The 15,904-nt window shown below is 38.5% G+C and overlaps 1 long non-coding RNA gene across 1 annotated transcript; it reads right to left on the reverse strand.

Annotated features, from left to right (window-relative positions):
- Positions 1 to 10,581: 10,581 nt before the first annotated feature.
- On the reverse strand, positions 10,582 to 11,501 carry LOC308107868. The gene is made up of 2 exons (XR_013935254.1): positions 11,290 to 11,501; positions 10,582 to 11,125 (listed from the first exon to the last, which is right to left on the reverse strand). It is a non-coding gene; the product is annotated as an uncharacterized lncRNA (long non-coding RNA).
- Between the last annotated feature and the right edge of the window lie 4,403 nt (positions 11,502 to 15,904).

Genomic DNA, 15,904 nt, shown 5'->3' on the forward strand with positions numbered 1-15,904 from the left:
ACATACTGTCATTGTGGGGAAATAATACTTATATTCCACTGGTTTATATACAGTTTGCATGTCTTTCCGAGCATTCCTTGTAGCTTTTGGCAGCTGCTGCAGGTTTACTTTTAGCCACAATGATGTGCTTGGAATGCTAATATTTAGTTAATATAATCATCTGCCCATCCATGGAAAAGGGGGATTTTTGCACGCCTGTGATTGATGTCACTTTGGAAACGACTCGGTTAAGCTCTCGAGTTGATAACTACTTGTTATAGCTCCATTTATCTGGACTGCAGATAACTGGTACTGGTGAAGCCCGATAATAAAGCGACACACAGACCTCAGTACTGGAGCAAATTCTGTTTCCCATTCAAGTTTTTTGTTTTGTCAGTGTGACTTTCCCATGTGAAGGTTGTTGATAAATAACATAATGCTGTTGTCTGTTTGTATTTGCTGAAGACAGAGGCAAAGGTTTTGTGGATGTGCTTGACGCTCAGTGGGAATGTGAAGGGGAGCTGATTCCTTTGGACCTGTCGGTCCTCAAGCCCAGAGAGTTTCTGGTCTACCAGCATGGACTGTTCCTGATCCACACGTTGCACAATCTCAAACTGGTTGGTGCCCAGAATTCCCTCTTATTTCCAACTTTATTGCTTCCTGTGCTTTTTTTTTCTTATTTTTTTTTAAACTGTTTAATTTTTAGTTCCAACTGTCTGTAAGACTCATAAAGATAAGTGGTTATAACCAATAGATAGATGACTGTTTAACTTTAAAGCCTGGAACCAGATGGCTTTCACACTAACAATGTGTAGGAGCCTCTGAGTCACCTCAAACACTCTGATATGAAGCATCAGTCACATAAGTTTTAAACTTTTGGCAAAATTGTCCCATAGTTGCCTAAAACCCCTCTCAAACCCTTCTCAGTCTAGTTTCTCAGGAGAAACATAAGAAAAGGTGAGGAATACCTAAATCATGAGCTCCAAGAAACCATTCAAATATGTTGTTGTCTGTTCAGTAGGATTCCCAGGTCAAATGGGACCATACTTGCATATTTTCCCACATTTCCGGTCTCCAGTCAGTCCCCAGTCATTCCAACCCAAAAATAAAGACCTGAAGGTGTTTTTAGACAGAAATGACACAGCTGATATAGTTGGATGTGTACATATTTTTTACATGCAATTTTTACACGTGTGTGTGCGTGTGTATGTGTGTGTAGAAATGCATATTTGTGTTATTATGGACTGAGTTTCATTAAGATCATCACTAAAAACTTGTTCCTTCTTTTCAACAGACTCCAGTGATTTCCCTGCAGATAGCAGCTCGTCTTCCGTACAACAACTATTTCAACAACGCTTTCAGAAACTCCTTCTTTTATCAGGTAATCTTGAAGCACAGAGGACATGGAAACGTCAACACAGACTTTTTTCACACTTTAGCATAAAGGTGCAGTCGTCTAAATACATTTGGACAAGGGTGACTAATTAAAGACACAAGCAAAATATTTGTGAACTTCCTAATAGGGTTTTGTGGCTCACATAACAAGAAATGCAATAAAGCAATGACAATAAAGTTTCTCTCTCTCTTAAATGATTCAAATAAAAGTGCAAAGTGCTTTATCTATACTGCACACAAACAAACACACAGACAGACACACACACACACGGGGTGCCATTACACTTCAAAATCTTCCTGGCTGTAATCTGATTCCACTTCCCTCGTTTGGCTGTTTGTAATCAAGGAGTTGAGTGCTTATGTTTTTGCACGGCTGTGATTTGTTACCGTGACTCACTCTCAGATGTGTGCTGACAGGAAGCAGAGGAGACTCTTTTTGTCCGTCGCCAGCGGCTTCAATCAGCCGGAGGGTTTTCGCTCCTGCTCCTTCACTGTCTGTCCCATGTCAAAGTTAAAGAAATGAGTTCAGACTCCACTCCTGCCTTTCAGAGGCTCTTCTTCATGGTATGGGCACGCACTGGAGAGTGACAAGAAACTCGTTTGTTTGATTATGTACATGACTTCAAAATACAAGTGAGCTTAATGAATATAAAGGCGTGATTGAGTGACTTTCCGGTGTAAATTTCTGATATAAACTGATTTTATTTTGCTTTCCAGGTACTACAGGAATGCCTGGGAGAGCTGTTTCAGACCCGGTTGGGCAACCCCCCCTCTGGACAGGAAGCCAATTTGTGTGTTTGGCTCCGAGACCGAGAGGACCCCACAGGGGGTTTAAACGAGACTTTGTCAGACTTTCAGGCTACCTCTCTGCTTCACAGGCTCCATAAACCAAGAAGAGGATTGCTGTCTGAAGATGTAAGACTCCTTATTCTAACACATGTATCAAGCTGTTATTTTGACATCATTCCGTCTGTCTAATTGATTGAAATATGACCATGAATTGTGCTTATCTTTCTGACAAAATCACAATTTATTATCTTAATCTCTCTCTCTCTCTCTCGCTCTCCCCCCCCCCTCCCTCCCTCCCTCCCCCCCTCTCTGTTTATGACTGGCTCACGCGAACAGGATGTTGAAAAGCTTCAGAGGAAACATAGAGAAACATCTTTGGTTTCCTGCCTTGAAGATCTTTTGAGAGAGAAGAGCTCAGAAACCACACAGAAAGACCAAGAACAGGTCGGATGAGCTCATCTTTAAATGTATGAAAACAAGGAATTAAATAACAAAGAAAAGAAAAAAAACAAACCTATTATATACTACTATATAAAAATGCCTGCAATAATTGTGAAATTTGCACCCTGTGAAATAATATTACACTATAACACAGTTTGTTGTTTGTTTGTTCTTTATTATGGGTTTTCATTGCGTTACTAGTCATTCATGTTTTTTTTTCCATGAACTGTTGACTATATCAGCTTCCTAGCTGAGATTTTAGGTTTTGTAATCATTTACCACACATGAGAACAAGTTAAGAGTATTTATTTGTTGCAACACAAAACAAAATAAGCAACTTTCTTTTTAGACAATGTGCACGTATAGTTGGTTCTTAAACACCACAAGCCCCTGGGCATTCCTGGGCTCTTTTTCTAGACAGCTAATTAAAAAAGCAACACAAACACTTGTGAACACGCACGTACAAACATCTGTTCTCACTTAGTGATCCCATGTGTACTGTGGGTAGGGGCGTGAACGAAGTAACAAAAGCTCTGATGAGATTCCAATGCTGCTTTGGACAGAAACAGGAGGCCTTAGTATTTGTGGGTGGCTTTGAGAGCGATGAAAATAATGAGGACAATTATTCCACAGACCAGTCCGATGACGTTTAGTATCTTGGCCGTCCTCGATGCATCTGCAGCTAGTGTCGATTCTCCAACAGCATTTGCATTTTGCGCCTTTGAAAAGAGCATGCAGCAAATCCACTTTAGTTTACAATGCATATTTCAAGTTGATCTGTAGTTGCTGAACATTTATTTTTCACTCCACAGAAACACTTAGATTAGATCCACTATGTCAACCACTGTGGGCATCACACTTGCTGAACAGAGCACAGCTTTGTGATTTTTCTTGCCATGTTAAAAGTTATAATCCATCTCAAATGATAAAACTAATCAAATGTAAGTTGTAGTGAACGACATACATTTTTTTATTTTATTTTTTTTAAACAAGAGAAAAAAACTTTCATGCTGAGAAATTGTTACCTACCCTGCAGGAGCAAACAATAGCGGCTACTCCTAAAGGCAGACAGCAGCACAGGGTGGTAAAGATGGACCATCCGAGGTGGGATGGGGCAGCAGCACGGCTCTGGCCTCCTTCCATTGTGATGCTCTGGATGACTTGAGGTGGATGGCAGTTCAGTACTTGTTGGACGGAGTCTGGATCCAATGGCTGGTGGGGGTTGTGGACCAGACTCTTTTATTTCTTGTGGGTGTGGTCTTAAGGGTTGTGCAAGTCCTGATAACAGTACACTGTAAGGAACTGCTGTATATTTACGGTGGATTTACAACAGTATCCTACTATATTTTATAATAATTGTAAAATACTGTTAAATATTCATCCCTCACATGTAAATTAACAGTTTAATCAATCCTTTAACAATAACAGGATATAACTAATTTAACAGCATAAAACAGTATTTTCTGTCAGGCAGTAGAGACATGTACTAACATCCCTTCTCAAGTCCAGCCATTATCCATCAGAATCTGACAGATGATTGCAGGCGAATGTTTCTATTTTGATGACAGCTGTTCCTTACAATCAAACTCCTCAAACCACTCATTGTTTTCGTGACAATATGCAACCTAACTGGCTTCCTGAGCTTGACTTTGAAAAGCACAGCTCCTTCATATCAATCCAGCCAGAGAAGTCCAGGTGGACTTCAACAGAGCAGGTAAAGGAAAGTTACCGGTATACTTATCTCCTGAAATTGGTAGTGTCTCATGTTGTTTTGGCTGCATGATTATTGAACTGTTGACATTTCGGATGTCTCATTAGGTCTGTTTTTTTCTATTATATTTTTCTATTTTTCCAGACGTCGTGTTGCTAATATCATTATTATTATTTTTTTTTACAAGCACTCACTGCTGTCAACTACTCACTGTTCACTCTTTCTTTCTCCCTCTCCTTTCCTTGTCCACATCAACTGTTATTGTTCACATGCACAATATTTGTTCTCGAGCTAGACTGTTCTGTTACACTGTTCTAGGTGGTGTTTTAATTCAGCGTCTGAGGTAATGTTCTGAGTCCAGTAAAGCCTGTCACTAATGATTGTATTGGAGAAAGTCTCTTCCGAATGTGGTAATGCAAAACCTTTTTGTCATACAAATGTTCTCCATGTTACCAATCTTACAAATCCTGCTGTACAAATGAGCACTTTGTAATAAACTACAGCAATGTATATATTGTCTTGTGTTCTATACCAAAGGGCTCTTGAACATATTACCACTAGGTTTACACTATGTTCCCGGCAGCCACGGCAGCCCCGTTTTCCTGAAACGTAGTGTGCCATGAGATTTTGGCCAATTTTTTCTTTGTATTTTAGTCTCGACAAGTTTCCTCACGGTCTGTTACGGCATCCATGATGGACCATGGGGGGAAAGTAGCTGCTGAGTCCCCTTTGTTTTTAAATTTGTGAGGACTTAAACGACTGCAAATATAGCAGAACCCACAGTTATCTTACCGTCATGTACTGTAATCCAAAAAAACGGTATTATACTGTTAAATAAATTACGGTTGATGCACTGTAAAATAAGCGCAACTGCCACCATTATTTTATGGCCATATACCGTAATCCAAAATACCGTGATATACTGTTAAAATAAATAACAGAAGTTGTGTTGTAAAATAACATTAAAATACTGGCTTCCCGGCTGCCAGTATTATAATGTTATTTTACGATGAAATTTGTTACAGTGTAGGAGTTTCCAACATTTATCCCAAGATGGAATTTTGGAGCTTGTAGATTAGTCTTGGAGGTATGGAGCCTAAATATCTTTCTTAAGATCGCATTTTAAGCACTAAAACAATTGCAGTATAAAAACCTTACAATTGAAATGAGGTCTGTGTGGCAATAATAGGGTGAAAGGTACAATAACAATGTTCCTGAAGATTCAAATGGGAGTTAATCCACACGTGGGCATTACGCGACACAAATGTAAACAACAACAAAAACTTCCCTGCAACTAATTACATTGAACTTTAACTGTTTGTGTGCCTGTAAAGCGTTGCAAACATTTCCTTATAGGTCATTGGAGTCCAAGACAAGATTTAAAAACAGTTGTGTATAAACAAGAGGTAAAAATCAAACAGAATCCTCAAACAATTTGACCAAGTTTTTTTTCCTCTGAAAAACTGGTGCTCTCAATGAAAACTTACAGGCATATGTTGATAGTACTTGTGTACTTTTATACAGAAATACAGGCTGCATACAAAAAAATTCCAAATGCTTATTTTTCCTTTCTGTTTCTGTTTCCACTTACGATGCATATTGTTTGCCCTTTTTGACCTAGACATGCCTGTGCCCTGTAACACTCTCCAGCTCCTTTTGCTGCCGAACTGCTCCCAGACTGACTCGTAAATAGAATCTCCACAGCAGCTCCTTGGCGTAACCCCGGGTGCCCTCCAAGTTGGCCATCCCCCTCCAACATGAAGGACCCAGAGGGGCATCCCACTCAGATCCGATCAGATCAGCTTGAACCACCCCGCCTGCGGCCTCATTTATCATCCCTGCGTACGCACAGATCTGTACGCCTCGAGTGCATACAAACATTCCCTCACAAAGTATGGAATTTATCAACTAGTACTTATGTGCATAATACTAATGTGCATCGATATGAGCACAACTCCACGCTCATGCACATAATCTAGTGGAGGAATACCGTAACTCCAAATAGAATGTGTTAAGAGTGTCACGGCAGGTGCTCAATAATCTCAAACGATAATCGTAATCTGTTTCCTTATATTTGTGTGTGTGTGTGCAAATAATACATCATTTCAATATCATATACAACAGCTTGTAGCCAATCATTTATGTAATGTACACATTTTAGACACTACTTGATGAACTACAATTCATTTTGGTCAGTATTTTAACATGTTATCATGACAACAGTGTCTCACAGTAACTTAAAAGTATTGAAATATCCTTTAATAGCACTATGGATTCAGTTTTCCAATGAATGTACTATAAAGGATTTAGAGTTGGAAGTAGTTTTTTTTTTAAAACTGCAAAATAATTTTTTACATTTTTGCTTCTGCCTCTTTAATAAAAAAAAATAGAAAGCTCACTTCCTTCTGATTGTCCTACTTCCAGGAAGCCTTTCTCCCACCAGCCCAGCAGCAGACATGAAGCATTAAGTGGTTGTAATTTTATAGCTTTTCAATTTTATAGTTGTTTGTCAGTCACTAATGCTCCTGGAGTAGATGACCATATGAATAAATTCGTAATGACCTGATGTCAGTTTGTGAAAACCTTGTCCAAATGGAGCTCACGTTTTAGCTTTACACACTATAGATCAATAAACATGGAAAGCACAGAACAATTTGCCATCTATATCATTTATTGAATTCAGTTGAAATTTTAATGGAGAACAAATTATGTTGGGTAAAGGTCAGCTTTTGCTTCGTAACGCCTTTCTTAAATGTTGAGCTCTGTTTTCCACCTCCCACCTTGGAAAGAAACATTGAAATGATGGGTTGCCCATGAGCACACTTTCTTCAGTACACAATTGATCAATTTATATTTTTTTACACATTTATCTGGCTGGTGCAGAGAGATAACGCCATCAACCTGCAACACACCTCTATTTACCGATATTATTCAGCACCTAACATGTACCTGCAGCTCCATGGACTGATACAAATTACACTTTTTGGGAGGTAGTGCAACTTTACAGATGCCAACTGCCGTTGAACCCAAGTGAAGAAGAAGAAGAAGAAGAAGAAGAAGAAGAAGAAGAAGAAGAAGAAGAAGAAGAAGAAGAAGAAGAAGAAGAAGAAGAAGAAGAAGAAGAAGAAGAAGAAGAAGAAGAAGAAGAAGAAGAAGAAGAAGAAGAAGAAGAAGAAGAAGAAGAAGAAGAAGAAGAAGAAAGGAAACAGTCATCAGGGACGACTAGAGCGGTGGGAAACAATGTAGATAGATAAAACCAAAGGAAGAAGAAGAAATTACACTTTTTCTTTTGTAAACAGGTTTGTAAGCGGTGACTGCCTGGTCGAGCTGACACAGAAGTCAAGAGTTTGTATTATTCATTGTTGTATTTTCATAGTGTTTTTACAAGCACCAAAGGTCAAGTATTCTTCAATACTTAAAAAAAACAAGTCATATTTTGGCATCTTATTAAAGAAAATACTGACAGTGGTTTCTTCTTTACGATGTAATCAAAGGTTCTGCACATGGATCAGTTAATGTCGTGTAAATCCCCCACTGTGTGACTTGCTGACTCTACATTTAGTTCTTTTATGGCAGCAAAATATCTGACTGACTTTATTAAGTATGAATTAAGCATTTTGCCTTGAAGTAAAAACAGCAATCATCAGTAACAATATCGAGCAACTCCGACTCTTGTCGGCTTTTACTGGGTACCTGGAGAAAAGGCAGCAGGTGGAGTTGGTGAGGTCAGGCTGGGTGGCCGGGGACAAGCAACAAGAAGTGACCGCCAGGTTTATCCGACTGTTGTTTGTCTTCAGGTTGATGGAAACTCTCAGGTTCCCTGGGGCGGGCACGGCATCACCGGGCTCCACATCTCGCCCCATGTTCAGACTCATTTCTGCTTTGTAGTTCCCACTGTCACATAGGTCATCTGAAAACTTCTGTTACACTGGCAAAATATTTACACACTTCAACTTTGTAATAGAGTAATTCAAATATAACATTTTTATATGTTCTTACTGTTATATATAAAGACAATTTTTTACTTTAAGTGCAAATCCACAAACGTAACAATTGCAGATTAAATAAAGACCCAACATAGGTCCTCTGTTTCCTTTAATTAAAAATGCTCACTTAGTAATTTCATCTCGTTAGAAACAGATGTGGTGTGAAAGGTTATAAAAGACAGATATGACCAGTATTTGAAATTTACTCAAGTTCAAGTGTCATGGCTCTTCTTGTTCAGTTCGAAGATTTGACGAAACAGAGTGGCTACTTCGTAATCACAGACGGCAAGCTATTTTTTCATGTGGATTCCGCCTCACTCATTTCAGTTACAAAAACCTTGTAAGAATAATCTCAATATCATAAAGATCAAAATCAAGAAAATCAAAATAGATTAAAAACAAACCACAATAAAACGTAACAAAAATCTTAGGTGGATAAAAACAGCATGCAACATAAACGACCAGAATAGGAACATACGATAAAAGAGTCACAATAATAAATAAAGAAATAAAATGAATAAATAAAACAAGATCAGATAAAGTGCAATGTCATTGCCATGCCAGACAAGAAAAGTGCTGGTTACCATCCCTCCCTTTTAATATGTTTCCCGATCCCTGACGAGGAACATTCCACAACCCAGTGGCATGGGGTTATCTAAGGTGCTGTGTGGTGCATTGAAATTGGCTGTGTGGATGGGCAAAGCGTTGTTTCTCATTCAGCTCAGTGACAGCAACAGGAACAAAACTGTTTTTATAATGCTTTGTCCTGCACCTCGGGGACTAAAAAAAAACCTTCCTAAGGGAAGAGGCTGGAATTTGTCTCATAGAGGATGGGAGTCACTATTATTAAAAATAGTTGAAGCTATCCTCTGTACCTGTTTAGTGTACAGGGAGGGCTGGACAAGACTGTGACTCAACGCATGAGACCACTGGACCATTTTAGTATTAGATTCAGTGAGTTTTACTCTGTACCAGATTTCTGAACGAACCAGGCCACCAAGCGAAATGATAAAACCGACTCAATAAAAGAATGATGAAACAGAGTCAAGATTGTTCGGTCAAGGTGGAAAAAAGCAAGATCGGCGGTGCCTATGTCAGTAGGTATCACTTCCCCTCAAGAAATATTAATGGATTTATGTCGTGATTTATGACCAATATAGGCCTTGTGGACAGGTCATTCTGCCTTGTTGATGACCGATCCCGTCAGATCTCATAAGCTTAGTGAGATAGGGCCGGGTCAGTACGTGGATGGGGAACCGTGAGGGAAGACCAGGAAACCTGACTGAATGCAGTGTGAGAGTGAGTGAGTGGTTGGTGGTGGTTGAATGGGCCGATGGCAGAGATTGGCAGCCCTGATTCTGTCAGTCTGCCCCAGGGGTAGCTGTGGCTACATACATAGCTTACCACCATCGAGTGTAGAGTGAATGAATAATGCAATGTAAAGTGTTTTTGTGTGTCCAGAAAAGCGCTATATAAACCCTATGCATTGTTATTATTGTTAGCGGATAGGCAAAAATATGCCTTGGCTTCTGCCTCGACCCATTTCAGCAACAGATATTGTGAGAGTCAAAACAAAAACGTGCGCATGAACTTAAAAGCCCCTATGAAGTGAATGCAGAAAATTCAACTTTTGCACTGAAACTGTAACCGAAATAAACCATTAATTATTATTAATATTGGAGAAAGAAACAAGAACCGAAGCCATCCCCGTGCGCACCCAGCAGTTAAACCTTTATTTTTTTTTTTTAATTCCTGCTGGGGATCTCTCCTCTGTCCCTACACAACTCACTGCAGTGGTTACCTTACCCCATGCAGCATTTCTCTTGATTTTTTTTTCCTCCCAAGATTCAACATACCAAATAATATGTTCTGGTTTGCTTCATCCTCACTTGATTTCCGTTTGAGAAAAGTTCCTCTTTTTCATCCTCTTTGCATTGATGAACAAAGGTAAGGGGAAAAAGGAATATATATAAAGAGGCATGTTGTTGCCATATATGGATACCTGGAGGTGTTTCTGAAAGAAAATAACCTGAGAAATGCACGAGCATGGCGACTAAGAACAAGGGGGATTCATCAACTCTGATGACTTCCTAATGTGTGCATGACCCACATATACATGTGTGATGAATACGCATTGTTTTTATACTTACAACTACTGAGAAGTAAACTGCTCAGTGAACAGAGAGAGCCAGGTGCGGAGGAAATTCTTTTTACGAGAAATCATAGTAATAAACAAAGACATTAATTTCAAAAACAACGTTTATTGTGTTAGAAGGCACATTGTATTTGCTTTTTTTTTTTTTTTTACAATTTGTCCTGATAAGCTTTGATCTTTAGAACAAAAACATTTTGGGGGGAAAATCATTTGAGCACTTTTTAGCACACACAATCTCCATGTTAACAATTTATTGTTTGCAACACAAAATAAAAAGCAATAAGCTTGAATGTGAGCGTTTCACAGTCTTGCATATGACAGTGCATACATGTATTTGGCATTTACCAGCACATTACCCAGCTGTTTCTGGGTTCTCGCAAGGGACACCTGATGAAAGCAATTCTACAAAGACTTACAAAAAGAAGCATACAGACTTTTCCTCTCATTTCATGGTGCCACGTTTGATAGATAGGAATTACGTTCTAACAGAAGCTTTGATGGGAATCAATTACTTGTTCAGAAAAAAATGTTGTTTCCGGTGACTTGGAGGGCAATAATAATAATGAGCAAAATGATTCCGCAGACGACTCCGATGATGTTCATCATCTTGGCATTGCTGGATGCCTCAGCAGCTTTTTCAAATTGTCCAGAAGAATTGGCCTCTTTCACCTAAATAAGAAAAAAATTCAAGAAAAAAAATAAAACTTGCAGTTGTATACTTCTCTTTTTTTTTTGCAATATGTATTTGAATACACCTGCAGAAAGTTTGATAATAAAAGAAAACAACAACCAATAAACCTCATTTTTACAAGACTTGAGGGAACAGTACATACCTTATTTGACTAGAACAGAGCAACCAGTCCAAAAGGCATACAGCAACAGCAAGTGGTGAAGATAGACCATCCATGGTGGGTTGGGGAAGCAGCATAGTTCTGGCCTCTTTCCATAGTTGAAGTGGATTTGAGTTTGGTATTGTTTACCAGTGTGTAGATTCAACAGCCAGTGGAGGCAGTGAGTGTCACAAACCTTTATATTTGCTGTGGGTGTGGTTTCAGGTGTGTGTGTGTGTAAAAACTATTTTATATAGACATTGTGTGCAAACGGTGTGGTTATTTAAATGGCCTGAAGTTGATTGTGTTCGTATACATGTTTATTTGTAATTTGTTAAGCATATAAATTGGGTGTGACATGTTATCTTAAAAAAATCATTGACAATGGTATAAACAATGCTGCACTATTTCTTTTGTGAGTGTATATAAATTGCTGCTGGACGGGGGGGTGCTCAGATCTGGCCAACGGGCTGACTCCATATCCAATTTATGTTATGTAGAAACATGCACACAGAAGGCTGCAGGACTGTTACAGACAATTTAAAATGATTTTCACTGTTCTTTGTAACTTCATATTTCCGGTAGTTCAAGATAGGTGGAAGTGTGGAGGATGATAGGGTTGTGGTTTTGAGCAACCAAAATAAGGTCACAAAGAGATCTGAAGGCAGACAGCGTCAACAAAGTGAATACCAACGCACTTTACTTTTTAGTATATTTCTTGTTTGTTGTGATCTACTGCTGACACTCAAACTCCAAATATTTTATATTTGATAAACATGAAGACGTAAAAAGCACTAATGCAGGACCTCAAGATAATATTTTTTTTCTGTAAGATCAGATGTTTTTCTTTTAAACCAGATGACATAATTATATAATTAGAATTTTGAAAATTCTTGAAAGTTTTTCAGTGTTGTCTGATTCGGCTTCACAAATAGCTGGCGAAACAAACAAGGAAAAACACACACGCACGCCCCTACACACGTTTTTGCTGTCTGATGTGCTGTAAATAATCAGCTTATTTTTACAGGTCCGACAGTTTAGTTGTTTGGGATTCACCTCCCTTTGGGGGAAATTTCCATTGCACAAAGGAAAAGTGAAATACTAAGAATCAAAGTTTGTCACTTGACTACCTGTATCACAAACAAAGATCACAGTTCAAACCACAGACATCTTGTTTGTACTTTTCCTTTTTAAGCGTCTGTGTCTTTTGACTGTCACCAAGCTTGAGGTTTCATATCTTCCATCTTCATTACACAGACCAGAGGTGAGGGGGAAGTTGAGTTGCTTATGAGCAGCCATCACGTGTTTTATTTTTTCAAGTTTTTCTCTCACTATATTTCTCTTTTGTACTTAAGTGCATGTGAAATGTGTATTTACCGCACGTCTTCTGTAATAATAGACTGTGTTTCACCAAAATAAAACAGCAGTTTACTTTATGATTAATGTGTCTGATAAAAACACCTCATTTTGGTCCATAAAAAATATATATTTCCAACTGTGTTATAAATAGATATATAAACAAAAGCAATCAGAGATTTCTAACATCAGCCAAACCTGGACTCAGAAAAAAAAAAGAAAAAAAGTTTCCTCACTTTTGACACGAATAAAGAAATGGCAGGCATGTATAATTTGAAATGTTATCTAAAATTCACACCTGGAAGAGAAAAGTTATTTTCCGGATCACCTCTAACTTTTAAAGGGGTTTTCTCTGGTCTAATATCTATCAGTGGTGAAATAATTCAAACTGACACTAAATCCCTACAACATGAAGTTAATCTATCTTGTAATGCAAAAAGCTAATCTGAGTTTCAGCCAGTGTAATCCAAAAGTTCCCTCACAACCTTAATGTGTAGCTACCTGAAGTTAATGCAATGTCTGGTGTCGTCATTGAATTTGGAGTTTTCACTAGATGTTCACCTTTATTTTAAATGTAAAACCAGTTCTTGTTTTTCAGAATGAAATGCTAAATATTATCCTCTGAAGTGAAATTGAATATAAACTAGTGCCGCCCTCATAGACCCGAGGAATAGAAAGTGAAAATGATGCTGTTATAGGAAGTAAAACATTTACTAACACTAACTTCACTTGAGTACAAGAAAAGCCATAGAAGACTGGCTACATCAATAATCTGTTATTTGTAATACCTCTCTAATATGATTAATTGATTATACTCAGAACTGTGCTTTGGACATTGACACAATGTAATTCTAAAACTACTTAAAGTAGCTTAAACTGACCTTTTTTGTAATAGCGTGTACTATCTAAATGAGTATGAGTTCAATGACAGTACCTTTGGTCTTAAGAGTAGCAATAGGTGATTACACACATTTTCACTACACTTTCTACTCCGATGTCACTTCAGCTATACTGTATTTATAGACCAGTATATTCTGTTTGCTATACTTGTATGAAAAGTGTCTGACATGAGAGTCCAACTTAGCAAAAGACCACGTTTTAGCTCGCAATGTAGTTTCGAAGTGGGGTTCATCATCTGAGATAACCTCGGTGGGAAGACTGGAGCCCTTAGCAGATTTATCGTGCAAAGGCAGACAAAGTAGAGCACGTTTATCAATGGCAGCACTGTGCTGTCAGTATCTGTTGTTCCCAGAGACATGACACTGTGGCATCCGCAGCAGCTGGAGTATGACCATACAAAAGCCCTTGTCTGTTAACTGCCTCAGAAATAGCCCTGCACCATCATAGACTCTGTCCCAGTCTGACGCACACACACTGTGGCGTTCCAACATTTATTATTCCTTCACAGCTGACGTGCAGAAAATGAAGTTTCCAAACTTGGTGAATTGCTCTGACTTGCAGAGCGTAAACTCAACTCCACCTACGAGGCTTGTTAAAAGAGCAAATGTGATCTTTCGATCTGCATGTTGCACATTTCACTCCATCAGAAGACTGACTGGTCGTCACAAACTCGCTGCGCCTTTGAATAGCTGTGACCCCCCCCGTCCTGAGTAGTAAGGCCACCGTTTTTTGAGAACTCTCAAGCTTATCATTTTAAGCCTTTAAAAGCCTGTCACTATGGAATGTGTGACATGTGCAATATTGTTTACACCAATCTGTCAGCGGGCGTTCACATGATGATGGCATTAATATCTGCAGTATAAATGCAATCACATCAAACTGAAGGGTGGCCGCTCAGTACAACGTTGTCTTTGTGCAAACGGAGAATAAGGAATTTCGCTGTCTGTGCTTGTTGATTACCAGTTTCCAGTTATGAAGTCAATGACCATGGCCCTTTTGAAGGCACTTCATAAAGTCAGTTAGGGAGGGGATGGGGTCAACGCTCGCATTCCTTTGCAGGACAGTAGTTCAAGTTGTACTGGTCTGTTGGAAAGAAAAATAAATGGTGCTTTGGATTCGTATTTTGATGAAAAAATCATTTTTTTTTTAATTTAACACCCGTAAATCCACCATCCTAATAAACCCGTATCCACATAAGAATACTTACATTTATTATTTGGAGTATAACTGAGAGAGAGAGAGGGGACAGAATCAGTGAAGGAAAGTATTTGGCATTCCTACATCTTCCCATAGAAACCTTTTGAATGGGTGACATTTGGCCAGAAAACCAACACATTGTCAGTTTAGTACAGTGGTGAGAATGGGAGAGAAGTCCAGTCTGCAGCTCAACAGTAAAGACTTGAAGAAGATTAGGAATGACAGATTGAAAAGATTCAGTGTAAGGAAGCAATCTGCTTCTTAATCTGGATCTCTCCTGACAAAATATATAAAAGGTGGTGTGCTTACTGGCATTTTCAATGTATGGCCCAGCGAGGTTACATATTAAAGATATATCATATTCAACGGCTGTTTGAAACTTTGTTAATATTATAAATGGAAAAAAAAAAAAATGGTGGCAGTTCCCACTATAAATGTATAAAACTCACTCTTTTAAACCTTTCATGGTACTTGGCACTATGTTGGTAATGCGTTTTCTTCTCATTTGGCTTAATTGCAGACAAAATACAAATAAATACTGCAATTATAAGAATAAAAAGTGATTAATCTATATGTGCATTTCATGACTGTAATATCCACTTCATTTGATGAGACCTAGTAGTGTGTGTGTGTGTGTGTGTGTGTGTGTGTGTGTGTGTGTGTGTGTGTGTGTGTGTGTGTGTGTGTGTGTGTGTGTTTTAAAATAGCTATAGGTTCTTACTTTGTCCTCGGTTTTTGATTTTATTTTTTTAGAAACATTACAATTTAATGAACTGATTCCCACTGTGTACAGACAGACACACTTAAAGAATATGTCATTGGATTCAGTCCAGAGAAATAGAACATTTCAAAGTTTCTCTTGCTTGTTTAGGGGGTGGTAGTGGTTTGTTGTTTGATTCTAGTTTCTAAAAATATAAAATAGTGTCTCAACCTATGAGAAAGGTTCATACGATGAGACTGATTGTTCTTTCTTTTCTGTAAAAAAACCTGAAGAAACAATTCATTTTTAGGTGATACACTATTACCTTTTTGAGGTGCACGTGCATTGGATATGTGTTTTTAACCACTGGGAGGCAGTGTAGGTTTAAAGTTTGAGACAATAGGAGGCATGCACTGTCTCTCGTGCCAAGCTGGCCACTCTGAAACAGGTTCACTCAAGTGTGGA

The sequence above is a fragment of the Lipophrys pholis genome (assembly GCF_963383615.2).
Source record: "Lipophrys pholis genome assembly, chromosome: 3".
NCBI lineage: Eukaryota > Metazoa > Chordata > Actinopteri > Blenniiformes > Blenniidae > Lipophrys > Lipophrys pholis.